The sequence below is a fragment of the Euprymna scolopes genome, chromosome 11 (genome assembly GCF_053919585.1).
Source record: "Euprymna scolopes isolate OS-2025 chromosome 11, ASM5391958v1, whole genome shotgun sequence".
Taxonomy (NCBI): Eukaryota; Metazoa; Mollusca; class Cephalopoda; order Sepiida; family Sepiolidae; genus Euprymna; species Euprymna scolopes.
The window spans coordinates 47,981,065-47,992,472 of NC_136492.1; the positions used below are offsets into that span (position 1 = coordinate 47,981,065).

An 11,408-nucleotide genomic window follows, 5' to 3' on the forward strand; every position below is an offset into this window, starting at 1 on the left:
GTCGGAATTTTTTATCCGACTCCGAATCCTTAAGTCCAAAAGAAGAAAAACATTTTTTAATGGTTTTCCTGTTTTTTAATGGTTTTCCTGTTTGATTTTACCAGTTGCACAATTTAGCAGTTTTTTAATGTCCTGTTCTTCTTCTTTTTTTTTTTTTTTTAGATATATCGTATTTTGTACTGTCCTTCATCAAGATATTTCGGTTTATCGGATCACTGCAAATCTTGTCTCGACAGTTTTTTTCGCTTTGGTTGTGACGTCACTCATGATCAATGAAAATTCTGTGTTTGAGTGAGATCCCTGTGGATAACAATCAGACTGTAATCCGAAAGTTATCCAGTTCCTGAATGGAATTTGGCAATTTGATTAGTCCAGGATCGATCCGCAATTACAATCTTATCCCCCCCCCAAAAAAATGGGTATAAATCAATTTGTGCTGCCACCATGTGACAACATTGTATATGACTAACTAATCTAAACAAAAATAGCTGATTATGGCTGAAACAGTGTATCCCAGTGATTTTTCTTTTCCGTCATTTTCGGTAGTTTATCACATTTTTCGTTAATAGAAATATGCTAGATTATGATAAAGCTACTTCAGAATATGAAAATCATACATTTATCAAATTTAGTGGTTTGAAATAACGAAATTGAAAACGGGGGTTACTAATGAATATAATAAATCTACAAGTGAACCAATGAAAAATAGGAATCAGAGTAAAGAAATTTACGAAGCATCTTAATCTAATTAAACATTCATGTTATGAAGACAATTGCAAATTAGACCTAAGTTTATCAGATATTTATGCATGAACCCATAATAGTAAAAAAAAACAAAATATCTTGGCCAAATCTTGTACATTGTGTAATGTGACTTTGGTAAAAACAAATAGTGATATACTGGTTAGGGCAGGTTGATGTTGGAATAGTAACATGGCTAGGATGGAGAGTTGCAAATTACCAGAAAAAAGTGACCAAATAATATATTTTTCCCTTTAATATTGTCAATATTTGAGGAAATGACTTTAAATTGTGAAATAATTTATGATACTGCTAAGATAATGGTATTATCGAACAATGCCAGTCTGTAAAATTAGACAAGGTATGACTGCCAGCAGATAATCTTTTCATAGAATAGACGGACTTTGGTATTTTGGCCCTTTGCATCTCACAATGCCAAATATCAAAGCCAAATAGATCCTAGCTAAAATCTGTCTCCATAAAATAGGTCCCAAAGATAAGGTAAAAAGTTTAGGAAAAATACTAGTCTAGCTAGAGTAATAGCGTAATGATGGCATAAACATATATAAGATAATTAGTACTTGTTTTATGCTCTATATAACTTGCAAATTAAAGTAAGGTAGATAGCCATGCACTCAAGTAGTTATTCGGACCTAGGCGAAAGAGATATTATGATACATATGCCAATTTAGCGGTTTTCTGCTAGATCTGGAAAGTTCGTTTACAATCTAGCAAGGAAAATTTTGATCTAGTGGCAAGCGGTTTTTTTCTAGAAAATCTGGAGATATTTGGCATCCACACACCCACAATTTTAAATGACAAAATAAAGAAAAGCGCTTGAAAACACTTTTAAACATACACTAATTCATGTAGGTAGAAAAGTAGCATTTATTGCATTTGGTAACAATAATTTATTGACTATTTGTTTTATTTTTCACCATTTTATTTTCGCCTAACCATTCTTAAAACTCGCTATAAAATCGTTTTTACAAAGTACATTAGGGAGGGGACGTTCAGCCTCCGTAGTTTAAAATACGATCCAAGCATCCCCTTTAATTTAGAAATATTTATTCACTTGGTTAACGTGTAAAGAAGTTAACAGTTGAAAATTGTAAAAAGCAGAAATAACAGCAAAAATAACATAAAAAAAACAACAAAAAAACTCGTACCAAACACAGTAGCATTTAATTATCTACCAACCTGTATACTTTTAACAAGCTAAAACAATCGCTTAACGGGCTTAATTTCTCAATCGTTGTAAACAAATGACTTATTCTACCACTAACACTAAGATCGAGTTGCACTCCCAAACGTAAAGTTAGTGATAATCATAGATTTTTTAAATACAATTTTTCAAGAATGAAGTCCCCAATAGTTAAACGACAAGCAATCAGCTACTTGTTGTACCTATTTACTATGCCTCCCCACGGGACAGAGTTAGACACCAGGGTCGTTTTTTAACGTGGAGAAAAGGTACAAAAATAAAAATTGTCTCAGTCGTGAAGGATTTCTCCTCCACCGAAAGAGAACAAGAAATAGAAGTGCAGCATCTGCAGAACAGATGGTATTTATTTGCTCCCCCACCGAGCAAATTAGGCACAAGGCCGATTTTTAATGTGAGGAGTGAAGGGAGGGGGAAGGGAAAAAGGGGACCAGCTCCCGAGAGGTGGGAAATGGGAGCTGGTTAAAGGTCAGACATGTGGGGTTGCCCCCACATCTGGTCTTTGCTAGTCATAGCTAGTCATAGCTTGCAGTATCTGCCGGAACAGATGGTATTTATTTGCTCCCCCACCGAACAAATTAGGCACAAGGCCGATTTTTAATGTGAGGAATGAAGGGAGGGGGAAGGGAAAAAGGGGACCAGCTCCCGAGAGGTGGGAAATGGGAGCTGGTTAATGGTCAGGCATGTGGGGCTGCCTCCACATCTGGTCTTTGCTAGTCATAGCTAGTCATAGCTTGCAGTATCTGCCGGAACAGATGGTATTTATTTGCTCCCCCACCGAACAAATTAGGCACAAGGACAATTTTTAATGTGAGGAGGGAAGGGAGGGGTAAGGGAAAAAATGGACCAGCTCCCGAGAGGTGGGAAATGGGAGCTGGTTAAAGGTCAGGCATGTGGGGTTGCCCCCACATCTGGTCTTTGCTAGTCATAGCTAGTCATAGCTTGCAGTATCTGCCGGAACAGATACTACACTTTGATCTTGGCCAAAAGGCCAAGATGGTGTTTATTTGCTCCCCCACCGAGCAAATTAGGCACAAGGCCGATTTTTAATGTGAGGAGTGAAGGGAGGGGGAAGGGAAAAAGGGGACCAGCTCCCGAGAGGTGGGAAATGGGAGCTGGTTAATGGTCAGGCATGTGGGGTTGCCCCCACATCTGGTCTTTGCTAGTCATAGCTAGTCATAGCTTGCAGCATCTGCCGGAACAGATGGTATTTATTTGCTCCCCCACTGAGCAAATTAGGCACAAGGCCGTTTTTAATGTGAGGTAAAAACCAGCTCCCCTAAAAGGGGTCACTCTGGTTACCAAAAATAATAATTGTCCCAGTATAGAGGGTTTCCCCTCCATTGACTGGTACAAATTATCTTAAGTGCAGTATCTGCCGGAACAGATACTACACTTTGATCCCGGTCCGAAGGCCAAGGACAACAGAAAAAAGGTTTATCTGCCGGAACAGATGGTATTTATTTGCTCCCCCACCGAGCAAATTAGGCACAAGGCCGTTTTTAATGTGAGGTAAAAACCAGCTCCCCTAAAAGTAGGCAAAAAGGGGGCACTCTGGTTACCAAAAATAATAATTGTCCCAGTATAGAGGGCTTCCCCTCCATTGACTGGTACAAACCATCTCAAGTGCAGCATCTGCCGGAACAGATGGTATTTATTTGCTCCCCCACCGAGCAAATTAGGCACAAGGCCGATTTTTAATGTGAGGAGTGAAGGGAGGGGGAAGGGAGCAAGGGGACCAGCTCCTGAGAGGTGGGAAATGGGAGCTGGTTAAAGGTCAGGCATGTGGGGTTGCCCCCACATCTGGTCTTTGCTAGTCATAGCTAGTCATAGCTTGCAGTATCTGCCGGAACAGATGGTATTTATTTGCTCCCCCACTGAGCAAATTAGGCACAAGGCCGTTTTTATGTGAGGTAAAAACCAGCTCCCCTAAAAGTAGGCAAAAAGGGGGCACTCTGGTTACCAAAAATAATAATTGTCCCAGTATAGAGGGCCTCCCCTCCATTGACTGGCACAAACCATCTCAAGTGCAGCATCTGCCGGAACAGATACTACACTTTGATCCTGGCCAAAAGGCCAAGCTTACATGTAGTTGCTACTTGTTGTAAAGACAACTAAAAGAAATGAAAAAAAAAATTAAACACAGTTTCAGCACGTATAAAAGATACTTGAATTTTACTGCATTTGGTATCAGGTATTTGATTTTTGTTATTGTTTACAATTTTTCGACTGTTAATTATTCTACACTTTAACAAATGACTGTTGTTCTTACTTACTTGCCCCCCCACCCCACCCAAAGACAACATTCATAATTTTACTTATTTTTATTAATTTTTTCAACGTTTATTATTCCATTTAATTGTCAGCGTGAACCACCTTTTTTTAAAATGCAGCATGTGTTAACACTACAGCAAAGTGTATTGCGTTTATTTTTTAGCAAACATTAACAACAGAAAGTTTTCCACCTGTGAAAAAAAATATTTCCTACGAGGGCAAAGGTCGGTTTTTAATGTAGTGAAAATCCTGGAGTATATGTAGACCCAATGAATAGAGTGTTGTTATCTGACACTCAGAAAGATAAAGCAAAATCGACACTTTGTGATCTTGCTGTGAGGATTTTGGGCTTAAATTCAAAGGCATCTACTGAAGATCCAGACACTATTTCAACCACATATTCATAGGGAACCTGCGATGAAGAGGATTTTGAAAAGCGTTTGGATCAAGAAGATCATAAAGCAAGGTCAAAGCGGCGTAAGCTACAGGAAACAGCTAAAACGCTATCCTCAGTGAATAAAGCCTTAGCAAGTTTCAAGCTAGACTTTCATGCTACGTTACAGCAAGTAGAACAACTAGATAGAAAATCTAAGTTAAATGTTCATGAAGCTATAAAGCAGTACCCTGCGATAGTGAAAGAATCTGCAATGTTGGCAGCAGCACTTCCTCCAACACAAGTGAGTGTTGAACGTTTGCTTTTAGCGCTAAGGCTAATCAGGACAGACCAAAGGGCTGCAATGAAAGAGAAGCTCACTGAAGCCATCTTGAGAGTAAATTCTTAAATTCTTATTTGACACTTTCAATTCTATAATTATAAATAAAGCCTACTTTTTTATGTTTACAAATAAGACATTTTTATAGATTGATATTTTTCCCCTAATATTGTGACAGAAGATTTATGAGAATGGACAAATGCAATAACAGATGAGTTTTTCGGGAGAGGAGAGGATACAAAGGAAAAAGAAAATATATAGCTTGAAGTGCAACTCTGCTATGACAGATTTGAATATGCTGATAGGCTGGTAAATGATCATGAGCATAAACAATACCATTGTGTATTTTATATATATATATATATATATATGTATATATATGTATATGTATATGTATATATATACATATGTATATATGTATATATATGTATATGTATATATATGTATATATATGTGTATATGTATATATATGTATATGCATACATGTATATATATTTATATGTATATATATGTATATGTATATATATGTATATGTATATATATATGTATGTGTATATATATATGTATGTGTATATATATGTATGTGTATATATATATGTATATGTGTATATGTATATGTGTATATATATGTGTATATATATGTATATGTATATATATATATGTATATATATGTATGTATATATATGTGTATATATATGTATGTATATGTATGTATGTATGTATGCCAACTAGCACCGTGTATATTTGTCTGTGTGTATATGTGTATAGGGGTAGAGAGGGCTCCTGTAAGCCGTGGTGAAGGCAACCTTTCTAGGAGAAGCAAATCTCTGATTTAAAAAAAACATAAAGCGGAAGACCAGTACCCGCATTAAGGTGGTATGCAGTTTAATTTGTTGCTGGCTATCTTGCTCTTGCTTGTTGCTTGATCTCAACATTTTGAACCGAGAGAGAGACTTAGCTGTCGTACAAAGCTAAGATTCTGTAACATCATATTTGTATAGATACTCCCTCAGACATTTGGGCTCATGGATTTTAAATGTCTGAGGGAGTGGCACTCGTCTGACAAGACGTTGCATTCATCATATATATATATATATATTTCAATAATAAGCAATCCATGCCACAGTAGCCACTTATGGCTTTTTCCTGTTTTACCTTTGATCCTCATTCCATAAAGGCAATATTATCTTTTAAAATATTTTTCTCTGTATAATGTCTTTATCCCCTCTTCTGATGAGAAGCGTTTGGCTTCGAAATGCCATAGCCTAAAGAAGTTTCCCTATCTCTAAATATTGTATTCTATTTTGAACTGATAGCATAATAAAATTTAACTGTAAACTTTTTATCCCTTTGGTATCTAAACTTATTCTATAAAGCTGCTTGAGTTTATATGTGAGTATATTTATCATACAAGTGAATGTAAAACGTTGAAAATGATATACATGAAAAGTAATTATTAAATGCATGCTGAATAGATGTGGAGACTGGTATATGGATCTGCAAAATAGATTTTCACATAGGGTAAAGGAGTCGGGAGTCGGGATCGGAGTCGAGAGTCGGAGTCGGAGTTGAAGATATTAAAGGAGTCGGAGTCGGAGTCGGAGTCGGCATCCTAGTAATTCTAGGAGTCGGAGTCGGAGTCGAAGTTAGAGTTGGACTTTTACCATCCAACTCCGCAACCCTGGTTTTTAGACCCAAAATTTTCGGAGGAGTTTGGTAGAGTTCTCAAAGGTCAAATCGTTGAACTTTGACCTCTTAACAGCTAAATTTTTGACCGAAAGCCGATCACATCGATTTTCCAAAATCTCAGTACTCTGTATATCAAATTTCGAATCTGTAGACTTAAAATTGACAGAGTTATTGCGTAGGGAAATGTACACACACAGACAGGCCCATAGATAAACAGACAGACAGATACATAGACACGTTCACTTTTTTAGATATACTAGCATGGGTACCCGGCGATGCTCGGGTGTTTGGAGGTGTATGCTAAGCAAAAAAAAAAAAAGACGGTCAATTTTTTTAACTTTGACCCCTATTATGGTCCCTTAACATATATTTTTTTGGCTCAACTACGTTAGATCCATGTCCAAGGAACCTATACCTAAAATTTGAAGTGTTTAGACTCAAAATTGTCGTAGGAGTTTGGTAGAGTTCTCAAAGGTCAAATCGTTGAACTTTGACCCTTTAACAGCCAAACTTCTGGCCGACAACGAATCACATAGATTTTCCCGAATCTCAGTACCTTGTATATCAAATTTCGAGTTTGTAGACTAATTAGAGTTATTGCGTAGGGAAATCTACACAGACACAGACACACACACACACACACACACACACACACACACACACACACACACACACACACACAGGTTCACTTTTATAGATATACTAGCATTTTAGCCCGGCGTTGCCGGGTATTTGGATCTGTATGTTGAGCAAAAAAAAAAAAAAAAATTGGTAGTAGGAAGGCAGGCTCGAACCCGTACCACAAATGAGAAAAAGAATGGGGTCAAACCTAACGTTTATGCTGGTATGACCACCGCCAAACCGGAAGCGACATTTTTAAAAATTAAGCCTAGCCAGTCTAAAGGAAAGGATAACTTAAAAAAAATATCGGCGAAAAAATTGATCCCCCCCTGTAGAAAAGTGCCTAGTTGAAGGGGGAGATATTAATGTTTTTAGCCAATTTTTCGATATTTGTCGTATGAAAGGTCGACCTTTAAAACGATATTGATCTAGGTAAAATCCGTCGCCTCTATTGAAAGTTTAAGGCAGACATGCAAACAGACATACATACGTTTATATATTGGTAACTAAAAATGTTCGACCCCAACTGATGAAAAAGTTTGCCCTATATCTGAATACCCTTTATGTAAAATTTAAAGTATTTAGACCTGAAATTGTCTTAGTAATTTGGAAGAGACCGCAGACGTCAATTTTTTAAAACTTTGACCCCTATTATGACCCATTATAGTTTACTGTTTTGGGCTCAATCAAGTTATTAAGTTAGATCCATGTCCAAGGAACCTATATCTAAAATTTCAAGTGCGTAGACCCAAAATTGTCGGAGGAGTTTGGTAGAGTTCTCACAGGTCAAATCGTTGAACTTTGACTCCTTAATCGCTAAATTTCTGTCCGGAAACCGATCACATCGATTTTCCCAAATCTCAGTACCCTGTATATCAAATTTCGAGTCTGTAGAATAAACATTTAGTTATTGCGATGGGAAATGTACACACACACACACACACACACATGTTAACTTATATATATATATATATATATATATATATATATATATATATATATAATATATATATATTACATATATATAATATATATATATACACCTATGAATTCGTTTACCTTTTGTGTGTATTGATATTCATATTAAAACTCTCTTTTCTATTTATCTAAAAAAAACGCAATGTTCTTATATATGGGATGTGGAAATGCATTCACTAGAAAAAGATCTAGCTGACTTGTATATTCTTTTAAACATTCATGTTAAATAATTCTCTATTAGATTTTTCGGTTTTCTTATGGGATGATTATCTAGAGTTTACTATTACGTGTAATTATATTCATGCAGATATTCTCGCATAATATTTGCGTAAAATCTTTATAGTAAACAAAAACTTTTTTCCATATATATTTATGTATACGTATATATTTTTGTTTAATCTATTAATCCATCTATCTATATATCGATATATCTATAAAAGTGAACGTGTCTGTGTGTCTGACTGTGTGTCTGTGTAAAAATCCCTAAGCAATAACTCCGTCAACTTTAAGTCTACGGACTCGAAATTTGATATACAGGGTACTGAGATTTGGGAAAATCGATGTGATCGGTCTTCGGCCAGAAATTTGGCTGTTAAAGAGTCAAAGTTCAACGATTTGACCTTTAAGAACTCTACCAAACTCCTACGACAATTTTGGGTCTACGAACTTGAAATTTTAGGTATAGGTTCCTTGGATATTGATCTAACTTAATATCTTGATTTGAGCCCAAAACAATAACTTTTAAGGGGTCATAATAGGGGTCTAACTTAAAAAATTGACCGTTTTTGTTTTTTTGCCCACCATACACCTCCAAACACGGTCAACGCCGGGCACCCATGCTAGCATATCTATAAAAGTGAACGTATCTATGTGTCTGTGTGTGTACATTTCCATACGCAATAACTCTGTCAATTTTAAGTCTACAGACTCGAAATTTGATGTACAGGGTACTGAGATTTCGAAAGATCAATCTGATCAGTTTTCGGCCAACAATTTGGCGATTAAGGGGTCAAAGTTTAACGATTTGACCTTGTAGAACTCTACCAAACTTCTCCGACAATTTGGGGTCTAAACACATGAAATTTTAGATATAGATTCCTTGGACGTGAATCTAACTTAATAATTTGATTTGAGCCCAAAACAAAAAATGTTAAGGGGTCATAATGGGGATCAAATTTTAAAAAATTACTTTTTTTTGTTGCTTAACATACACCTCCCAATAACCGGGCAACGCACGCACCTCTGCTAGTATATCAATAAAAGTTAACGTGTCTGTGTGTCTGTCTGTGTGTCTATCTGTGTACATCTCTCTACGCAATAACTCTGTCAATTTTTAGTCCGTAGACTCGAAATATGATATAGAGGGTACTGAGATTTAGGAAAATCGATGTGATCGGTTTTCGGCCAGGATTTTAGCTGTTAAGGGGTCAAAGTTCAACGATGTAATTTTTGAGAACCCTACCAAACTCCTCCGACAATTTTGGGTCTACGAACTTGAAATTTTAGATATAGGTTTCTTGGACATTGATCTAACTTAATATCTTAATTTTAGCCAAAAACAATTAATATTAAGGGGTAATAATAGTGGTCAAATAAAAAAAAAAATTGACCGCTAAACATACCCTTGCAAATACCTGGGCAACGCCGGGTACCCATGCTTGTATATCTATAAATGTGAACGTGTCTGTGTGTCTGTTTGTGTCTGTGTGTTTACATTTCCCTACGCATTAACTCTGTGAATTTTAAGTCTATATACTCGAAATTTGATATGCAGGGTACTGATATTTAGGAAAATCTATGTGATTCGTTGATGGCCAGAAATTCTGCTGTTAAAGGGTTCAAAGTTCAACGATTTGAACTTTGAGAACTCTACCAAACTCCTCCGACAATTTTGGTCTAAACACTTGAAATTTTAGATATAGGTTCTTTGAACATGGATCTAACGTAATAACTTGATTTGAGCCCAAGACAATAAATGTTAAAAAAATCTTAAATGTTTAAAAAGAAATTTACCCTTTTTTTGTTTTTTTTCCTCAGCATATACCTCCAAATTCTCCGGGCAAAGCCGGGCACTCATGCTAGTATATCTATAAAAGTGAACGTGTCTATATGTCTGTGAGTCTGTCTGAGAGTCTGTCTTTGTACATTTCCCTACGCAATAACTCTGTCAATTTTTAGTCTAGCGACTCGAAATGTGATATATAGGGTACTGAGATTAGGGAAAATCTATGTGATATGGTTTCGACCAGAAATTTGACTGTCGATTTGACCCTTGAGAACTCTACCAAACTCCTCCGACAATTTTTTGAACACTTGAAATTTTAGATATAGGTTCCTTGGACATGGATCTAACTTAATAACATGATTTCAGCCCTAAACAATAAATGTTAAGGGGTCATATTAGGGGTCAAATTTTTAAAAAAATTACCCAGGATGTCTCTACCAAATTACCCAGACAATTTGTGGTCTACATATTTGAAATTTTACATAAATGGTATTCAGAGATAGGGCAAGCTTTTGAATCGGTTTGGGTCGAAAATTTTGAGTTATCAATATAAAAATGTATGTATGTATGTATGTAAGTTTGCCTACAACTTTCGACAGAGGCAACTGATTTTTACAAGATCAGTATCGTCTTGAAGTTCGACCTTTCAGACGACAAATATCGAAAAATTGGCTAAAAACATTAATACTTCAGCTTAAACTGGGCACTTTTCTACAGGGGGGGGTCGCTTTTTCTCGCCGATATTTTTGAAAGTCATCCTCTCCTTTCGATTGCCCAGCCTTAATTAAAACTACGTCACTTCCGGTTTGGAGGTGGGCGTAGCAGCAAAGACGGCATGTTTGTTCCCGTTCTTTTCCTCCTTCGAGGTACGGGTTCGAGCCTGGCTTCCTACTACTACATGTTTTTTGCTCAACACCCACCTCCAAACACCCGGGCAACGCCGGGCGTAAATGCTAGTATATATATATGTTCAAATGTCGTGTTTGAATATATGGTTAAGTTGCAGTATTAGTCATTAAGACCTGCTTTAAAGCTTCACCGCTTACTCATTTTTCGACTAAATTTCAAACGATTATTACACTTCTTAGCTATATTGTGAAAAAAATTCAATTTTCGTTCAATAAAATTAAAGTCATGATGAATTAACTAGTGTTTAAAATCGTAA

The 11,408-nt window shown here is 36.3% G+C and overlaps 1 pseudogene; it reads right to left on the reverse strand.

Annotated features, from left to right (window-relative positions):
- Positions 1-2,802: 2,802 nt before the first annotated feature.
- Positions 2,803-2,966, reverse strand: LOC145288365 (U2 spliceosomal RNA; annotated as a pseudogene).
- Positions 2,967-11,408: the final 8,442 nt, after the last annotated feature.